Here is a 22,495-nt window from a genome sequence, read left to right as displayed (position 1 = left end):
TTTTCAAATGTTGGTTTGATGTGTTGGGTTTTGGTAGGCACGTTATTACACCTTCCTTTTTGCGCTGATGATATCTCCCCAGAAGTATTTGAAAAAAATTAATTGCCCTTACATAATATGGACCGATATTTATCCAAAAGTGCTTAAAACAACTCAGCTAAAAACCCATCTGATCCTGAGCTTTTATTATCTGGCATGTAGTTTAGGTTTGCAATTGTTACAGTCAAAGTGATAGGGCCATTCAAAGATTATTTCTGTGTACTTTCCTATTCAGCGAAATCCATATAACTGAGAAGAGATTCGTGATCAACATCAACTGGATGCACCTGGTGACAAGAACATAGCTTCTGATAAAACAGTTCTTATTCTTTCAAAATTTCAGACTGATTACCAGCATATGTTTCATCAGATTTTGGCATCGTTGTACTTACGTAAATTCTTTTTATCCAATATTGAAGAAATATTTTGATGTCCGTTCTCCTTCTTCACTCCATTATTCCCTTGATCTTTTTTTCACACCTTCCATTTTTTCCTACGAACATTTATCAGCTAATTCATTTTGGTCTCTAAAATCTGAAAGTTTGTAATATCATTAATTTATTCCAAATCTATTCATCTCCAGGTGATCTTGTTTTCTTTTTCCAAAAGATGAGTAAATTATATTACCTTTGTGCTAATTATATTACCTTCATGATAATTATATTACCTTTGTAGTAATTGAGGTCATCAAACTCAAAGTGCCATACCAGTGTAGAGAAATTAAATAAAATTCAATATTATTTGAATAGAAAATAAAAGGGACCATGAAAAGACTGGATAAAGTGGTGTATTTATTTGCTGTAATTAATAACCCCAATACTATGCTGACATGCATAGATCATGAAAATAAAATTTATGAAAACAAAAGAACATGAAAAATTACTTAGCCATTTTACCTACTCATTTCGTTTTTCTGGACGTTCTCCAAATTGTTGTCTATACTGGTAGTATGCAGCCTTTAAAACATAGATGTCGAGACAAACTGAGCTGAACCCTGGATGGTGTGTTATACATTGTATCCCCTGGTATTCATTGCAGACTCATATTACTCATATTTTTGGAATAAAAAATGTAATAAACGCATTTTAATGTTGATTTGCGATAATCAGGAAATGTTTAATCTGCTGTGAGTACTGAGATTTCGAATTTGTATTGTCATGGCTCTCTGTCTCATAATGGTAACTAAAGTCTTTGCAATAGAAAATCGGCAAGAAATATCAGAGTCTGTATATATGCATATATCTTGTCATGGTAGACGATAATCTTATCCCCAGGTTTGGTTCGTGTGCCAGAAGACAACAATACAATTGTCCCATGTAATTTCAAGAATCGAAACACATTTATGTACCCTAGTTACACGTTAGGAGTTCCTAAGAGTAAAGACAAAGAGTTGTTGTAACGAGATAAAGCTTAAAATAAAATTGATGATAAAGCAACCCTGTGGCAAATTAAGTGTACAGAAAATAAATTTGCAAGAAAGAGATATTTTCCTTCTTACCTCTTATAATAATAAGCTATATTTTCCGTGCTGCAAATACAATTCATCAGCCTTTAAATATATCCCATATAAGTGAAGTATTTATGTGTTCCATTTAGATGCCTAATTTAAACTATTTTGGAATAAATGCATATACAATGCTTAATTATTAAAATTGTTGTCAGTATGGATCATGCCCTTCAAGTCGATGCTAATTCAGTTCCATAAGTATTACTCTCAGTTTTATGACGCGTTATATCAACTAGTATGGAATCAAATTTGTTTTGGTATCCAAATGAAGTTTCAAGAAATCATAACTTGTAGAAACAAACGACAAATTAATTTTGAATAGTAGATGCACATGTAAGAAAGATCTTGTCTAACTCAATTACATCCTGTACTTAAAACCAAACTTAATGTTTTGTACATTTTTCTGAAACTAACTGATTAGTTGTATGCATCGAGACTATTTTACTTATGTCTAGTGTTAACTTGGGACAAAACGCATAAGGAAGCCCAAAATGAATCACAACAGATTGGGACGAATGTTTTGGAAATAGTCGTATCTGAATGAAATTAACAGACTTGGAGTGCAATTGACCTTTCCGGGGCATTGTAAGGGGCACTGATTGTAATGGATAGCATTCAAAATCAGATAGATTTTTACTAAATAGTGTTTGAGCTACGATGCAGTCTCTGATTGTTGGTTAGTTATTGAAAGCGGAAAGAAGTATCTGTCAATCTTCTGTTCGATCTATACAGGCTTTCCTGTATATGAAATACACGATAATAAATTAGTATTATTTAGAATTAGTCTAGTAATCACATCCTGAAGTTTAAATCTGATACCTAAATGTTACCGAATGACAGAACTTAAAGTTGCTAGCAACCTCTGGTTGATTATTGACGCTAGATTCAAGTGTCATTTGCAGACTTCCTGCACCGCGTAGTTTTGTTTTTTTTAAATAAAACTTAAGTGTTGCTGTCTAACTATTGGACCTTTCGCAACAATTCTTTTGTTGTCTAATTCGTGCAGTGTGGTGAATTAATAGTATTTCCATGCTTGTGTGTCCTGAATATAACCTTATCTCGACGTCCGTCCATCCATCCGTCTGTCCGCCTGTTTGTTTATACTATATGGCTTTACTTTGGATAGAATTTTGCCAAAGTTGCCATTTAATAATCTCTTGTTCAATTGTGGTCCTGTTTTTGTCTCAGATCTTTAATATCCCTGGGTGGTGTTCAATTCATCGAGGTAAGGGTATTCAGGTTCAATCATCACAATGTAAGCCATCATATTTTATATGAAAGCAAATTTCCCTCATACACTTAGAACGTTTTTCTACGAAACAACGAGACACACCAATAGTGCCGGATTACCAAAAAGGCAGAGTAGGCACCGGTGTAGGGGCCCCGCGACAACGAATAAAAAAATTATTAATAAAACGTAATTGGAAATTATTTGCGAGGGAGGCCCCAAGATTTCAACTGCCTAAGGGCTCAAGGGCCTCCACGGGGTTTAATCTGGCACTGCCCACCAATTGATCTTATGCATGCTTAAATGAAGGACGGGGATCACAAAAATAACAAACACAAATGTCAATTTCAAAGGCAGCCTAAATAATATTAATAATCACAGTATCTATATAAATATACTTCTGGTTGTTATCCAGATAGAGGGAGAAGAATGTACATATCCTTATGACTACGTTCTTGATTATCTAATCGATTAGCGTTTTGTAAAGCGATAAATATATGCCTTGGCGCAGAAACTCCTTGTTCTGATGCTATTTGCCATGTAAAGAACCCAACAATATTGTTCTGAATGCTATTTGTGGTCATTGTTAACCATGATAACAACGAATTACCGCTCTGATAAAAAAAGAAGGTAATTTTTGTTACAAGCAATGGAGTCATTACTGGCATCCACAAGGAAAGTTTAAATAATATTACTTTACCAGCAGCAAGAGCGGCTGGTCGCAAAACAGCATCATTATCGTTACCATTTCTTACAAGTACAACTGCATGTTTCGCTCCAAAGATAACGTTTCTGACATTTCTACAGAATCGAAAGAAGTGTGACAGTGGAATCGCGCATGAAAATCTTCTACGACCATCTTTCAACATTAATTTGCGTGCAGCAAATCCTAAGATGTAATTCTCGTTGATATTCTGTAAAATCTGAAAACCAGCGCCAGGTCTGCCTATCGCTCCAGCTGGTTGTGGATTAGTCGCAGTATTTCGTGTACTTGTACTTTTAAACATTATCTATGATCAGGGTGATCAGCGTTCTTTGGCGAACATCTGTGACGGTCCAGTCGATTTTGTATAATCATCTGAATATCTTGTTAAATTTAATATTGCTTTAGCAACATCAACATCTTTAAGAATTATTTCAATGTTTCTTTCATCAATCGTATACGTAACGCTGTAACATAACGCCATAATACCGCTGGTAACAAAATCAACTATAGCATTAGCTTCATATGCTGTATTAGGAGGAACATCCGTTACAATTTCACCTTCCACTTCATTAAATGCTTCGGCGGGTATGAAGTATCTACTTGTATCTTGAACTTGTAGTTCGATTCTTAATCGCGCGTTACGTACACGTTCTTCATAAGAATAATACTGATAATCGCAAATGGATTCATCTTTAAAAAATGGCGCATCCATATCAAACGTTGGATCGGATATGCGCTTGAACATTTTATTATAACTCTCTTCGTTTAACACGAAGACCACTTCCTGAAGTAAAACTTGTATTTTTCGGTATAATTTCATTTTTTTAACCTGGATGGAACAACTTCATTAACAGCCAATTCTGCAGTTTTTCACTTGCAGCTTGATTTATTATTTTACTGACATTTGCAGGCATAACTTCAGTATTGGGTAATTTTACTGGTTATGGTTTTTTCGTGCTAATCGAACTAATCTTTCTTTGCTCGATGAAAATGCTTTACCAGCAACATTACCAATAATACTAATACCTTTATCACGAACAGCATCAATAGAATTCATCCCTAATTGTTTTGCAATCGGTATTGATTTTTTGAGCTATTGTCTTAAATAAGCCCTGAACAACATCACCAAGTCCATCTCCGTAAATCGCTTTGTAAGATAGTAATCGTGAGTTTACTGCCCTAACTATTACAGGTCCACGTTGAGCAGTGAGTATAATCATTTTTAAATTACATGCTGATTAATTGTTTCAGTCGCTGTGATAATCATCGACAATTTCACTAATGAGAGAATGATAAATGTTGCGATCCGTAACACAGCCTGCAAATAATCTTTAACAAATATTAAATATTTCGCTGATAATTTCTGGAGAATTATTTCCAGCACGTTTTCCTCCAATTAGAATTTCTAATCTTTCTACGTCAGAAAGAACATTGTTAGGACAAGCAAGAAGACCACTTCCGGGTTTTGGTTCAGGCTTTCCAATCAGTTGAGTAAGAATATCATCTTCGTATTGTAATTGTTATTTTCTTCTTATTAAGAAATGATTGCTGAAATATTTAATTATCTGCACCATGATGACCAAACGTAAGTAAAGCTGTATTACTAATCCAATCATTTTCTGGAACAAATTTATATTCAGGTTTTAAATATTTTTCATCATATTTTCAAGCAATATTTATTTTTCCACAATAATCTGAGTCTATGGGAGTCTTTAAACCTTCAGTTGTAAATTTACTTTCAGCTTCAATTTTAGCACTATAAGGTCGTGGTTGCGAAAGTCGTCGACGAAGAGATTGTGGTTGTTCTTCGGTTACAATTTCTTGTAATTATTCCAATTTTTCTAATTCTCTTTGAAATCTTTGAAAATCAGAATTATTGTCCTTGAGAGAACTTTTAGTAGTAGAGATAAGATACCCATCTTTGACCAAATCATTTTTGTCAAAGAATCAACATATTTTGTTCTCACATATCCAGCCCTATTTTCATATTTTAAAGGAATATTATAAATTTCTTCTGGGTTTGCATTTGCGATAAAACCTTATTTCGTAAATTTATCTTGAAGGTCAACTACAGATCTAGGTTTAGATTGTTTTTTTAATTGTTCTCCAAGAGCCAATACTTTTCCTACTTCATTTTTATATGCAATAAAATCAAAATCACCTGTCCTAGCTTGCTTGCTTCCCTTGTATAATCGGAATATCCAGCTTATCCAAGTATCCCTTGAAACCGTTTTATCAGCATATTCACGTTTGAAATATTTATCTCTATTACTAAACCTCTAACAGCAAATTCAGCTAAAACTCTTGCTGCTTTTATTTTTTTATTATACCAACAAAGTCTTCATTAAATTTATCAGGGAAATTATCTTTTTTGTTTTCTTTTTTGGTTGTCCACCAACAGCACAATCAAGTTCTTCTTCGAGTTGAAGAGGTCTAGCCTGAGCAGCAGCTATTTTAGCTGGAAGATATCTTACAATCTTTTTTGTTTGTTTAGTTCATTTTGCATTTTTTCAGTTTGCTCAGCAGTTTTTTCAGAAACCTTTGTAATAGGTTTAAACAACCTTTCTGTATCTCCTGAAAATTCAACTTCCGGTCGTTCTTGAAATTTTTGTCTAAGAGAATCACGAACAGGCAAAAACGTTTTGATTGCTTCTAATCTTTCTCTAGCTAACTTAGCTGTATAATATTCTATAGCTGTCGCCATCATTGATACAATAATTATCTAATTATAGCAGCAGAGATGGTGAGACCTCAACGAAACGTCCTGTCGGTAAACGAAAAGGACCATACAAATTTAGACAAATGCTAACGACAAAGATAAAGTAACAAAAATCTAACCAAATTAGAGAAACTTTCGGTGAAGTTATAGGCTTCGGTTTAGCGTTAGTGACCTTATTTTCTTATTCTGTAGGAAGCTTTTATTTTAAGCAAATGACGTGTTAGCAAATGGTCTGTTCGCCCTCTTCGCTGCTAGCTCATACTTAATGCACACACACACACACACACACACACACACACACACACACACACATATATATATATATATATATATATATATATATATATATATATATATATATATATATATATATATATATATATATATATATATATATATCTGCAATCTTGAAAAAATCTATTGTTCAGATGAGACGAGACTATCTCATATGGGGCAAAATTGGCGAATATCTCTGAAACAATGTACCATCAATTATCATACATGTTGCTCATGAAATCGCTGGACATGAATACAAGTATAATTCTTCATCGGTAAGGACATTACAGAAAAAAAATCAGAAAACGAGAATGGATAATTTCTCTTAGAACTAGAAATAGGAGGTATATCTGCTGATTATTTCAGTCCTTCTATTAAAACACTGATGCTATCACTAAAATTGCATGTTTATATCCTTACCTTTTATATTCCTCTATTGCTCGAGTGTATCTTATTTGACAGTAATCTAAAAGCAGATTTGTTCTATGGCAAAGGTCATAAATGCAAGGCCAAATTAGGCATTGTGTGTGCACTTCTTCAGGACAAGGGCTTTCATCCGTAAAATATCATCCTAAAAGAGGTACGTCACAAATATATATCTATACACACACATATACACAAAAGTACCAACACCACCGTTAATTTCGCAGCGGCAGACACCATCCCTAAATTGACCATCATGGAAAATCCATTGCCAGTCGGTGTCGTGCAAGCATTGAACCTCCTGCCCATGGATCAGAGCTAATACATTAATAATAATAATAATGATAATAGTAATAATAATAATAATAATAATAATAATAATAATAATAATAATAATGGTAATAATAATAATAATAATAATAATAATAATAATATGAAAAATAATAATGATAAATCATATCATCATTTCCGAAGATGCTTGTTGAAATTTTAAATAGGATTGAATATATAAACCAGAAAGGCGATATAAAAGAAAGGGCTCTTTTCTTATTTCACTCTTGAATCTCTCTGTTTTCTGGCGCAGTCAAATTTGGGAAGGTAAGTAAAATTATTAAGATTGAAATTTAATCTAAAGTGTATCAAAGTAATTTTTCATTTAGTTATATTGAAAGTAATTTTCCACTAACATATATTGAGGTAAATTTGATGTATTTGTGTAATATAACTGTATGCTATTTTATTAAGATCGTGCTTTACGAGTAGGTGCAGAAATCCATAAAATACATTTCTCTCGTAACTAAATGTCAACAATTGTCAGCATAAAATACATTTCGCTCGTATCTAAATGTCAGCAATTTAGATTTTGGGGAAGCTGCTGAACATACAAATCATTATATCAATAATGGATTAGCTACGCAGGTGGTTCACACGATGGCCCTGGGAAAGATTAAGGATCTTGTTCTGACTGGTCTGAACGAAACCAAAAACTGTATAAATACAGAAGCGGGTTTACGAAGGGTTAGTTCGTTCCTCGTGTCAGAACAGCTCTATCTTTTCCTTACAGGTAAGCATCGTCTGTGTTCGCAAACTTCTTTAAAGAATGGACACTTTTCAATATTTGAAACTTTAACGGTAAAGTTCATATTTTTCCAACATTTTTTGAGTTCTTATTATTTTATATTATAATATAATGGAATGTTTAATTGTATTTCTGAGATGTATTATTGGAAAAGATGAATTCGCTACCAACTTCATGTTTATATTTAATTTGGAAATGAAAGGTTTCTTAAGTAAAATTGAGTAATATTTAGTAAACTATTCCAAGTTTATTCTATTTTAAATTTAGTAAAATATATTTCTTTAAAATGATTGTTGCATTAATCGCAACTATTGAATTTTATGCTTATTGGATATTATGAAGTTAATCGAGATTTAACTATCTGTATTACATTCTAAAAGGCAAAAATTATACAAATGAAGTTGGTAAGCTCGATGGGAAAGTGTACGTTTATATGTATCTCGTGTATTCTAAATATAAAGGCTTTATAAATGTATCTTTAGAATGCAGCATTATATATATCAATATAAAGTTCGTTCCGCGAGTCAGAACAGCTCTGTTTTTTTCCTTACAGCGATTCCGTACCTCATTCCCCAAGATGTATCAGTATCAACACGGTTATTGGTGACGCCTTTGTTAGAGAGCCTGAGCTCCTTCTTCTCTTTCTCTCTCTCTCTAGCCATGGACAAAAACATTTCTTTACTTATAAGTAATCCCTTCTCACAGCAAGAGATGAGAAGAAGGTTATGATAAAAAACGGTATTATAACAGCTACTAAAACGTCGTATTTCTCACGCCAACTTTAACTCTTTTTAATTAATTTTCGCGTAATTTAATGTTTAATACAGAGTATGCTTGACACGATGGTAGATTAGATACACTTGACAGGATGGTAGACAAGATACACTTGAAAGGACGGTAGACAGCAACAAATTGACAAGTTGGTAGACAGCATCATTTTGACAAGATGGTATACAACATACACTTGACAAGATGGCAGACGACATGCACTTGACATGATGGTAGTCAATATACACTTGACAGGATGGTAAAGAACATACACTTAACATGACGGTAGACAACATGCCCCAGAATAAGGTAGAGTGTCACAGCATAGAGTGTCACAGCAGAAGGTAGAGTGTCAGATGATAAGGTAGAGTGTCACATCATACGGTAGAGTGTCCCAACATAAGGTAGAGTATCCCAGCATGAGGTAGAGTGTCCCAGCATAAGATAGAGCGTCACATCATAAGGTAGAGTATCCCAGCATGGGGTAGATTGTCCCAGCATAAGGTAGAGCGTCACATCATAAGGTAGAGTGTCCCAACATAAGGTAGAGTATCCCAGCATGAGGTAGAGTGTCCCAGCATAAGGTAGAGTGTCCCACCATAAGGTAGAGTGTCCCAGCATACTGTAGAGTGTCCTAGCATAAGGTAGAGTGTCACAGCATAAGTTAGTGTGTCCAAGCATAAGGTAGAGTGTCCCAACATAAGGTAGAGTTTTACAGCATAAGGTAGAGTGTCACAACATAAAGTTGAGTGTCACAGCATAAGGTAAGTGAGGCATACGCATAGAAACACGGTTATAGTATCTTTTAAAAACAAGGTTGAAAGATTTTTGCGACATACCGTACACACATACGGATGGCACGTAAAACTAATCAAGATGTTGACAAATCGTATAATATGTTATATTTTGTTTATAATTTAAAGTCACTCGTTGATGATGCCACTGTTGCAATCACAAAAACGGTCGTGATTGCGGATATGATGCAATCTGACGACCTTTTTCATCTGTTGTTTTCACTGAATGTCGTGAATATGGATATAAAAGAATATTATTAACCTTTCCAAAAGGTGGAACATAGTTCTAAGACAAAGTTGTAATGAACGTGCACGTTGCAAATTCAGCCAAAGTAATTTATTTTCAACTAGCTGTCATATGTTCATGTTTCCTATGCGAAATCAGTTATGTGTTTGTTTTCAAGATACAATTCCGTTTTAATGACATAAATTACATCTTGAGAAAATGCATTACTAAATCCGCATATAGCAATATTAGGCCGTACATTGTTTTGCAAACTTTGTATGTTGTCTTGAGCGATAACATTATATTGAATAGATTGTCGTAAGCGATATAATTAAGGACGGAGTTAACGTTCATTTTTGACATGTCGCAGACCAATTAAGTGGTTCCATACATTTCTAATCACTCCAGATGGTGAATTAATGAATATAACTTTGTGAGGAATAAACCGGTTACACTATATCTGCCAAAGCTACTCATGTGTGAAATTATCCATGAAGTGGAAAGACAATGGCGGATCCAGGAGCATTACGGGAGATATCAAACCCCTTCCTCATTTGCACGAGTCCGCGATCAAGGGTCCGCTTATTTCCAATTTCATTTCCGCACAATAACTCGTTCATAACTTGGACATAGAGTAAGGAAGAGAATTGTCTTCTACGACAAATTTCAATTAGTTAAATTTTCTTTTAATGAATTATGTGTGTACCCATTACAGAATTGTCACATTCTTATGTTTTACATTTTGTCCTTCAGAAATCTCGAATATCATTCTAATCACAGTTCTACAGAAATGTCAAAACCCGACCCCAAAATGTTTTCAACAACACAATTGCAAAATAAATGTTCCATAGTTTCTTCCTCGGTCTTCCAAGGAAGAACGCCTTTTATCAGCTACGAAAACAGTTTTGAATGTGTACGGTCAGCATGTTATGGTTAATTATAAACTGGCGCCATCATAATTTTGTTTTATTAGTGATTTTATAAGGAATCGAATATACCTTATTCTACCAATATTTGTCTTTAAAATGCTGAATGCAATAAAATCGTTTATTGTGCTTTATGACAAAATAATTATGACTTTACAAGAGTATTATATCTCTCTTCAATATTCTTCAGCACAAAAGTGTGCAGATACTTTTAATCTTTTTAAATAGAGTCTGATTGCACTTGTAATACCATAAGATTGCTTACGCTGAGGTGAAAAATCATACAGATGACAAAATCCTTCATATGATAAGTATAAACCTTGAAATGATGTATAAAGTTTGCCCCCCTTCGACAGCTTCGATGGACGTGATTCACTTTAAATAAGGCCATTGATTTTTGAATAGGTTTTGTGCATCTTGAATATTGTTTCCACAATGTCGTCTGTATTGACAGATAACTCCTAATAGAGAGATTTTTGAAATTCAATTGAATTCTAAATTTTGTATACATTTGTGTCTGCTAATTATTCGATTTCCTTATTTTGATACATTTTGATAATGTTTTGCTGATAGTAACCTTTTGTTCCGACATTGATGGAAATGCGTCTAATGTTTCTACTAAGGCATACGAAGAATTATCTGATCCATCTAACAAGAACGATGTGTTATCAGTATATTGAGGAAATTTATTTTTTTAAATCCATTTATGAATATGCCCTTACTATAATTATTGTTCCGAACCATAATTCCAAAAATTTCTGCTACTAAAAAGTTACAAATATGGACGGCAACAAGACAGCATAAGAAATAAACTCTCCCTGTATTAATCTCAAAGACAGTCAAAGACTTCTTCTAAATCAACCTGTAAACTTATACCATTCATATTATTTTCTTCCGTAAATCACATATCAGTCTGACCACCTGTCCGATATATATACCTTTTAGAAAGCCATTTCGACTTTCATGTGTTAATTTTGGCAAATTATTTTTCGTCTGCTAGCTATAACTGATGAGGTTATTTTATAGGAAATATTTAACAAAGTAACTGGTCTCTAAGTTTTCAAATATTCTATACATTTATTTTGCTTTGGCAATAATGTGATAATTCCCCCCCCCCCCCTTTGTTACAGATAAAATCTCTTTTTATAATGCATGATTTATGGAGTTTATGAAAAACTATCCTGAATCTTATCAGATCAATATATGCAATCAGATCATAAAATTCAATAGTGAATCGATCACTTCTGGATTTTTACCATTACTCGTGTAAGCACTTTGAAGCTTCCAATAAAGATAATTTACTCACTAAATGTTTGATTTGTTATCTATTAAAGGGCCTAAACTTTTGACAAATTATAATTCAACCCTCATTGTGTTTCTGAAATGGCATATATGGGTTTTAAGTAAATGATGTTTGCCTGAGAATCAATTAATCCTCTCTTAAACATATTAGTACATTCAATTTAGAGGATGTAATTCATTTTTTCAGTTATTCATTGGACTTACTAGGTGCTCATAAACGTTAGTACGAAATAGCTATTTTGGAATTACGGTGAATTCATTTAAATACATTTAGGATTATATCAATGTGATACATCAAGACTGTATATTGACACATCAGCACACTAGATTGGAATTCATTCGGAACAGCACTGTAACTCATTTGGATTACTCGGTGCTTTGGGACTTGTAATAGGACTTTTATGACTATTTATGATTTCTTTCACCATATTGGAAATTATATTCGAAATATTTAGTTTATTTTCTTGGATATTAATTGTTTGTTCAATTTTATAAATTTTTCTGTCTTCACTCTGTTATGTTTCTAAGTTTAATGCCATATAGTGGTAAGAATACATACCTACATGCGTGCGTGCGTGCTTACGTACGTTCGTACGTATGTGCGTACATGCATGCATGTATACATACATCCATATATACATAGTAGGTTTTCGGAGAGATAGAATATTAATTACATGTAGTTGAAGACAGACGGAATACATTAAGTGACTGAGATACATATATACAGATAAAGCAAAACAGAAGATGTATCTTTAATCTGCTAATCACTACACAATGTCTTTAAGCCGTTTAAAGAAAAGATGGTAATGAAACAGATAAAATATATTCACTATTTAAGAGATTATCTATGACAATTCTAAAGGTTGATCATTGCTGACAGATGTCCTCTAATAACTTTTCATGCATCTACAGTATATGGTTTCTTGATGATGATGATGACGACGACGATACTACTAATACCACTACTATTACTACTATTACTACTACTACTACATTCAATTAATTTTTAAAGCGGGACGAGTCAAGAGGTGATTCATACAATGGCAATATGCAATAACAAATGCAGCAGTACAAATAAGATAGATGATCTCGTTAAAGAATTGGTCTGTATTATGTCTGAAATGCCACCCAATCCATCCCGCACCATCTTAACTCCCCCCATAATAATATGGATATTCTACATGATACCTGTTGCTACGCAAACTATATACTGTTCATGGTGGGTAACAGTTGTAACATATGCTACTGGTGTTGTGTCAGTTTCTCCATAAACTGGTCCTATATTGGGCAGGCATCCGTTGCCACAAATGCATCCTGTTGTTGGACATGGTATCAGTTACCTCATAAGTTATTTGATGCTGAGGTGATTTCATTGGAAACATATGCAACTTGATGTTGACGGTGATGTCAGCTGCTGCATGCATTATGACAGAAAATAGCGGATCCTCCTTTTGTAAAATAGTGGATCTTCATTGCACTACAACATCAGCATGTTGTAGTGCATTGATATCATTTTGAATCTTTATATATGAAATGTGTAATATGCGGCAACTTCTTCTGGATTTATTGGATTGCTAGAGTACAGTCAGATATCCCATTGTAATTCAAGGTTCGCAATTATTGTATCTATGGAGATGCTTTTCAGAAGGATATTGGCTCCAAGATGCCCATGGTAGCTTTCTTATCGCACTTGCGTTATCACCCTGTTGATTTTAAACCCGAAACACCACAAGACGTTTTCACGAACGTAAATGTCATTGTTCAACACCGGACCAAAGTTACAGTGATTGCATCTCTGTTAAGATACGCTACAAAACGAGATGTATTTGCCATAAGTGTTGGCATGTTTTTTTTATATCGGGAACGACGCTGGAAATTTTCTCGTAAACTCTCCACAAATATAGCGATGTCCCAAACATGTCATAGATATGTTAGGGTCATTTGCTTTTCCTTGATTGCTCAAGCTATAAAATAATAAAATAAATTGTGGCCATGACGACAAAAACCGTGAAATTGCTGGCAACGATGACCAAAACCGATAAAGAAACATCCTCTGTAATAATTATATTTCTCGTTACATTATTTGTGAAAGAGCTCTGATGGGCCCTCACAATTACTGATCCAGATCAGTAATACAAATGCAGATTTTCCATAATTATACTAGTGATGCCTTTACAAAATATTTTTAATCAACATTTTGTCAAATATTTCTTAATTACCAGTTTCTGTCAATGTCTACAAATGCTAGTGACCAAGTTGATAATGTCAGAATCTTAAAAAAAGTATGTCAGGTTAAGTATGGAAAATAAGTTTCGACGCTCAACCATATATACCATTAGAAGGTACACATCAAAATTACGTAAGAGATATATGATAAATTTTTGTCTGGTTTTAATATGGTCACACGTTTAACATATCATAAATAGTGCAACTTCTTGAACTGCTCAAAGATTAATACTCTATAAAATCTGTGAATTTATCAAGTCACACTAATTCTGATTTCGAGCATGGAAAATAAAGGAATTACTGTGCACATTGTGAGAACTGCCATTCAGTAGAAGTAGATATCACTACTAAATCTAGGTCAAGGTGTCTTTTCTTATGCTTGGTAGACGTTTCATTTAATACACATTTTAACTCATATATTTTATAACCTATTGCCACTGTCATTATCCAATTAACTGTTAATTTAGTCAAATCCATGCATACCACACGTTATTTCGAGGACAATATGTTTTTTGGCTTATATCCACCCATGTATCTTTTAAGGACTGAAAGTAGTTGTAGACATTACATTTTAAATTGCGCTGACTCTCAGTTGCGATACTGTGATTAACCTGGAGTATCATTTTAATTAAATGCTTAGAATGATATTCTCTCAGTTAAATAGTGTGTGCGGCAATATAATTCAACGCTAGCACTCGAAATGTTACCAAAAAATTGTGTTGATTGTATTCTAACTTTCAACTACTGTCTCATCAAAATTGTGGCTGTGGCTTATGCTGTAGTGTTATCATTGTCGGCCTGTCCCTAGATCTGTCCTTACAGCTAAGGTGGATCCGTTTTCAGATACTGTAGTTAATTATTCACGTTTTATGAACATATTTACATAGCATCATTAGCATACAGTTAAACTTATATAGTAGGGTACATAATATGACTGTATAGTTCATCCGTTTCGATTCAGTGTAATATTTATTGGACATATAAAGACATCGTAAGAAACAAAGCTTGCTTTGAGGCATATTTTGCTCGTTCCATATGGATCTGTTTATCAAACTCAATCCAAGGGTTTAGACGATCTGTGGCTTTCATAGTTGTAACTTTACATGGAGCAACACTTTCTATATCAACTTCAAAATGTATAATATTACATGGAGAAAATGGTAGCGTCGTCGTTGTTTGAATATTTGACCTAACTCTAGAAAGTGTATGCATTTTAGCAAATTATTACATGTACACCATCTATATGGACACACAACATACTTGCGTCAATACAATTCATTTGAACACAGCTCTTTCCTTCCAGTAACAATATTGAACACATTTAGAAGTGTATCATTTTTATACGTGATGACTCGATTGATGTTTTCTGCAATATGTACCTACTTATGGAAGCTGTATGGCAATGTGTCATTAATATAAAAGAAGTGATAGAAGTGTACAAATGGGAAATAGGAAGTACCTGTCCAAAAAAGAAGAGTTCATTGAAATCAAAATCTCACCTATTACGTTTTCAAAGATATTCATGAAACCTATGATCTTGACAACCATTATTCCTGTTTTTCGTTTCTTCTTTGATAATGGCTTCCATTACAAATGGCGTTTAACGTTTAACAACAACAACAACAACAACAACAAACATAACTATAGAACTTGTGAAGAGTGAACGTTATGGCAATGAAGACAAACGTTAAAATTCAGACATTTTGAAAAAAAACAGAAATGTCATTATTAATGAGATCTTGTAAAAGTTAGTTTAATATTAATCCAGCATAATTTTACTGATATGCAAATTCTTATTGTATTCATGAACCCCATTTCTATTCTGAAATCCTCTACTGGCCATGGTAGGCCTACACTTTGTAGGAATATATTCGTAAGTGATGTTGTGTACAGAAACAAGATTAAATGGTCTGAGAGATGATGAAGTGACGCATGATGTTCACATTTAGTTGTATACAAGTCTAGCATAGATCTCCAATGAGAAATGTTAACTCGATGTGATCTGAGCTCTTCTCGTTTCAACTTTTCATTCTAATCCAACACTGTGGCGTCGATACATAAACGTTTAATTTCGATGCTTGTATCGTACCATGTAGTTGTAGATTGACACAGATAATTAAATATTGCATACATATTATTTTAAAAATATCTATGAATAATTATATAAATTCAGGTTTCTCCGTTAAAATCAGCTTCACAGGCTCAAAAAGCTTGCAATGCTCCATGTAATATTTTTGCGATTTTAATTGACCAATTACTCTCATACAGAAGTTTTGAATAGATTGGTATTCGTGTCGAAATTATTTTACCAGCGCCACTAGTAACACCGCTTGTTCTCGATGTAGTCGTAAATATAATTCTGACTGGTGCAGCTATTATGGTTGATGCAGCCGTGATTCCAGTAACACAAAGACCAATAGCTGCTACCGCGGAGTTTCCACAAATCGCATTAGCGACAAGACATGGTGATTTAGTTTTTGTAGTTACGGTTCCGCATCGATTGCGTTTTCATATGCTGTCATCTGATCCATTTACCATTCAGCAGCTACTCGGTTAGAATCCATTACTCTGAATGATAAATTTAATCTTAAACGCAATTACCAAAGACAGTTAAATATCCTCCGGATAAATGTTGAATGCTTAGAACTAAAATTAATCTCTAGTGACCAATGATTTCGATACTGAAAACAAAACAACAGATAAGTGATATTGGAGACATTAAAACCGCTGATAGTTTATCGACATTACCTTTTTACTCTACCCACCTTTACTTCCTGATATGATAATAAGAATTGTCCAGCCTCACGCACCTTTTAAGGATAAGGTATAGGCCAATGTTAAAAGAGTGGAAAGTAAGTCAACCATTTGCTATGTTTAATAAGTTTGTGTTTTCCTCTCCTTCCTTGATTAATATTCTCTAAATCTGGCTCCATGATATTACTACTTTTGGTGGTGTATGCACGTTAGTGATGTGTTCATTCTCGTATTGTTTTGCTTGACGTTTGTAGTTTCCCAGTCTGACCTTGGATAATCACAAGCTCACATGGGTCAACACCAGCAACAACATGACAAGTACACTCTGGTATCCGCTTTGGTGGCATACTTACTTCGATCCACATCAACACCGCATCGTCAGGCTGATGAGCGCATGTAAATATAAATAGCATCGTATATAATATTAAATGTAATTTAATGCGAAATCAAGCAGTGTTTGCGGGGTTGGTGTTGAGGAAGCGTTGCTTCCCGCAAGTGCGTACAACGCTTCAACAACAAGATTATCACATATTGTCCCACCCATCCGAAATTGTATTGGTTTTGTCAAACAAAATAGTGGTAGATGACGAGCGCGAGAGCCCGGGAAAAATTTTCAACTACTTTAATAGAGGTGCAAGTTCAAACGAGTCAAAATATAAAAAAATGATTGAGTGTGACCACGTACGGACCCACTGCGTTCCAGGTCCTGTTAATGAATCATGGTTAACGATGCTGGACTTCCTGGTGCGTGGATACATTGATACAGGTTTATGCTGAATAAAGACTCATCGGAAATATGTAACTGACTTTATCAATGTTATAAAACAAAATTGATAAATGAGTGCTTGAGAAGCCTCTCTTCAATCAGTGACGACGTCAAAACTGAAGGAAACTTTCGCTCGGAACTCACTGGTTTTCACGCCTGGATGATGGAAGCCCTTTTCCTCTTTTATGCTAATACGACCTCCGACCACCTGTTCAACGCCAATCGGGTTGCTTTGCAACAGCTCCCGACGCGAATGCTTTTGCAACCATTGGGTTGCAGAAGATGACAACACTGGAATCGCTACAAGGAATGGAATGTTCCATCGGTCTTCTGCATTTATGTCACGTCTGATTAGGATAAATGTAATATCATATAAGTGTTATTTCTTTTGGCAACATTAAACTGGTCTAGTTGTGCTTGGGTCAACCTTAATCGAATAATGCCAATTAATATTTTTTTGAGAAAGTATAAATGTAAACCCAAAACTGTTTTAATTGCAGTTTTTATTTTCGCAAATCCTTTTTAACTTAGAAAGACATTTGCTTCAGGATAGCACACTACTATTTAACAACGTAACAACTTCAATAATAAACTTTCTTCATGTGCGTCAAAACTCTCCTTCTGCGATATAGGCTTAGCAGTCTTGTCGGAAAGGTTCAAATCAATATATCTAAACTATATGTCCACCACGGACTGTTTAACCAGGTCCAAGTGATCGAAGTTAAAGCAATAAACAGGGTACAATGTACAAACTTCATGCTGGGAAATCGGTAAGCCTGTATCGACATTTTGGCCTCTGTCCACGTATTTTAACAGTCGAAGATACATATGAGCGACGTAATGGTTGTCAAACTGGATTACAATTTGTTTTATGTGTGTTCTTGGTGAATGTTTAACCGTAGCGAGTCCTCCGTCACTCTCAGTTTTGCAAATATCATTGGAGTTTCCAGTTCTCTGCCTTGACTGTCTGTTATTTGAAATGCTATAAATTTTACGAATTGTTTTGTTCTTTCTCCACCAGCTTTTACGAAGAGTTTTATAATTCGTAAACTCTAAGTTAATCCGTTTCTCAATTCCGAGAGAGAGAGAGAGAGAGAAGAAAGGAAGGAGGTTCAAGTCATTTGATGTAGTGTCACTCGATGATGAAGACGTGACTACATTCTTGGGGAATTGAAGGTACTCGGGATCGAGCTGCAAAAGACAGAGCCTGCTTGAGTTTCTGGCTAGCAAAACTTTATTGAAATACTCAACATGTAAACTTACATTTCAATATCAAACTACAACAAGCTCAATTTTCGAATATAAGAAATACATATAAAACTACGATATTCTTTCACTTACCAACATCATACTTGTATAATATCTGCCGTTTAGAATGTAATACAGATAATTAAATATCGAGTAAATTCACGATAGCAAAAGAATCTAAAATTCAATATTTCAGACTAATACCGTAATTGAAATATATTTTACTGAATTTATTCTAAAAAGTCAACATATTAAATTCTATTATATAAAGAGTATTTTATTTCTAAATTAACTATTACTGAGTATGAAGTTGGTAGCGAACGTTGCTTTTACTAAAATCAATAATATAGTTATAAGTAAATATAAGTTCTTCAAACAATTAAACTTTCCGATACATTATATTAAGGAATAGCAAGAAAATATTTAAATAATCTAATGTTTAAACATACTGATGTTAGGTTAACATCTTAACACTAAAATTTCTTATAACACTAAAAAGTCTTATACTATGAAAACTGTACATAGACGGTTATCTTACCTGCAAAAGACAGAGCCTACTTGAGTTTTCTGGCTAGCAAAACTGGTGGCGACCCGCGGCTGGGGTTTTTTATACCAGTTTCTGAAGACAACGCCAAATATGGCGCGCTCCTAGCTCCTTGCGAAGGCCAGAATCTCAAGTGAGGCTTCGTAGTCTCTTACAGATTATTGTCTAGATCTATGTACGTCATTAGACAGACAATTCTACAACGTCAGCGCGATTAGTAATAGCTTATGATTTTTCTAGGTTTCCGCAATGCGGTACTTTACATGTAGTTTTTCTTTGTGTGCCGACTTTAGGATACAAGGGAAATGTATGTATAGACGGTTCGTACTTGATCATAATAGCGTAATAATTGTTGAATAGTAGGATACGAATAAATGGATTAAATCTCAATATATTTTAGTAGAAGACCACTTTCAGTATGATTTATCAATTTACTTCTAATACAATTTAATCAAAACTTACTCTTAACACAATTTAAAGGAATTTTCAATCTTGTTACTTGTACTGAAAAATTATGTCCTAATAATACCCTCCGGTTCATTTGAGCCGAGTCCTCGAGGCTCGAGAGAAAAAAAATTACATTCATAAATAGAAGGTAAAAGATGACAGATCAAGACATTCAATAATACAACATTGTGAGATATATTGTAAATTCAAAAATACATGAGAAAAACACTGCAAATATAGAGTAAAATACAAAATATACAATGAGAAAAACAATGCAACTATTCATAAAATATCAAAAGGTACAATGAGAGAAGAACAAAAACACTGCAAAATATTCAGTAAAATACAAAATTGCAATGAGAAAACAAATCACTGCAAGGTACTCAGTAAAATTGAAAAATACAATAAGAAAAATCACTGCAGAATACTCGGTAAAGTTCATCAAATGCAATGAGAAAGGTCACTGCAACATACTCAGCATAGTTTGAAGAAATACAATAAGAAAAATCACTGTAAAAATCACTGTACAATATTCATTAAAATTGAAAATACACTGAAACAAATCACTGCAAAATACTTAGTAAAATACAAAAATTACCATGAGAAAATCATTGCAACGTACTTAGTAAAATACAAAGATACAGTGAGTAATTTAAAATACTCACTATAAAAGCATCAAACAACAAAAATGCAATAAGGAGTATTTTGTTTTTCTTTCTTCAAAATATTTAATAAGATTCTCAATATAATGGAAGGAACATTTGACAATATCGGTTAGAAATCACCTTTTATTTTCTTATTTTTTTGTTCTTAAAATAAATGCAATAAGGAGGTCATGGCACGACATTAAATAAAATTTCAAATAACGCTGACCAATATTAGTAGAAATTCTACGCAAACTACTTCTACCACTAGGCTTATTAAATAATTATAACACTAATATCAGCATGCAGTTCTTGTTATCTTTAATCTTTCTTTTTTGTATGTTATTTTACTCTTTTTTGTTATTTTTATTTTTTTTTTATAAAGAAGTTACTCTGTGCAACATCAGCATAACATATTTTTGGGTGACTACGGTTATTATTTTGCTTCAGCCAAGTGTGGTGAAAAGAATTCCCGTTCTCATGGATAGTACTAGTGAGCCGATATTGAGTGCATCTTCCTATTGCATAGATAATATCAACAATGAAATACCAGCAACAATGAAGTAAAAATGGTTGCGAAGAGAATGTCATAAGAATTTGGTATTAGCCAAGAATAAGGAAAGTAACAATTTTAATGTTGTGTTATGTCCTACCTTATAACCATAACGTCTATTCACTTGCAATCAAACCTTGAACTGCGTATGTATGAAATAGAAATCGTATCTAACATAAGAGCAAAAGTGAAAATATCATTATACTCGTAACACTGGTTGGTGTGGTCTAGTACAACTTTGAAATGGGCGTGTATTACCGAAGTTACACGTGACGTAGCAAAGAGAATGTATCGCCGTTATCGTTTCAAACAAAGTAGACGCAGAAGTTGGCCGTATGTAGGCCAATAGCTGCTCATGTCTTATGAGAGCTATGCAACGCGGAAAACTCGGTTTCGAGTAATCGCTCCGACACTTTGACTAATTTATCATTTTAGCATACATATATAATGAACAACACGACAACATCAATCGATGTTGCCTAACCAGGGAAGGTAGCACCTCTTCTGACTGGTTTGAAGGCATTAGAGCCGTTTCTATGGCGTTATCGCCGTGACACAATACCATAAGGTATATATTCATACGATTCGTATAAAAACATAAGAGAAAACTCTCAATAACATTATCGAACCCTATTGGGCTGACACAATAAACATCTGCATCAATATGTTTGAGACGGTTTGGCGGAAATTACAATTCTCCCTAAGATAAGCGAATACGGTAAGACATTATTATATGTGTAGGCTACGAAACGTGTATACGGTGGTTTCAGATTTCAGTACGAACAGGTTTGATGTAAAAGCTTAGTCTGGAATGCAAGTTAAAGTCGGTAGGTTCATTCACTCTCTGTAGTAGAAATCTTAGCTAGCGCGATGAATGTTACTGAAGTAGGTAAATAGAAGGTGTTATTGTTACTAAATAAGACATTAAATACAGCATAAATTAGATCATTTTGTTTGGAAATATTTTGAAATTAACGCACTAACCTTGTATTGTTTTGTAATTCAAGATACAAAATATGGTATAGCAAAAACATACCTGTGTGAGAATTACCACAGTCCAGAAATATTCTCCTTATGAAACGAACTGTATATTAAATGAACAGTAAACAATACACTTATTGTCTTTAATATAGAAAGAGTTCAAATTGTAAAAGTTCGAGTCACTATCACTGGAAAGGAAACTGTCGTTGCTACTGTCGTTGACTTGGGGCCTGGCGGAGATGTCGCTGTTGGACCCATGAAAATCTGTTTTTGGCATGGATAGATGTATTTCAGACTGGGTTGTAGGTAGCTCGAATTCGGGGCTGGACTATGTATAGTA

The 22,495-nt window shown here is 33.9% G+C and overlaps 1 long non-coding RNA gene across 1 annotated transcript; it reads left to right on the top strand.

The window, feature by feature from the left end:
* The first annotated feature begins 18,730 nt into the window (after positions 1 to 18,730).
* On the top strand, positions 18,731 to 21,038 carry LOC149791248 (uncharacterized). The gene is made up of 2 exons (XR_016423327.1): positions 18,731 to 18,953; positions 19,550 to 21,038. It is a non-coding gene; the product is annotated as an uncharacterized LOC149791248 (long non-coding RNA).
* The last annotated feature ends 1,457 nt before the right edge of the window (positions 21,039 to 22,495 follow it).

The sequence above is a fragment of the Sinohyriopsis cumingii genome, chromosome 9, assembly GCF_028554795.1.
Source record: "Sinohyriopsis cumingii isolate HCF-2022 chromosome 9, ASM2855479v2, whole genome shotgun sequence".
Lineage (NCBI taxonomy): Eukaryota > Metazoa > Mollusca > Bivalvia > Unionida > Unionidae > Sinohyriopsis > Sinohyriopsis cumingii.
This window is presented reverse-complemented; position numbering and strand designations above follow the sequence as displayed.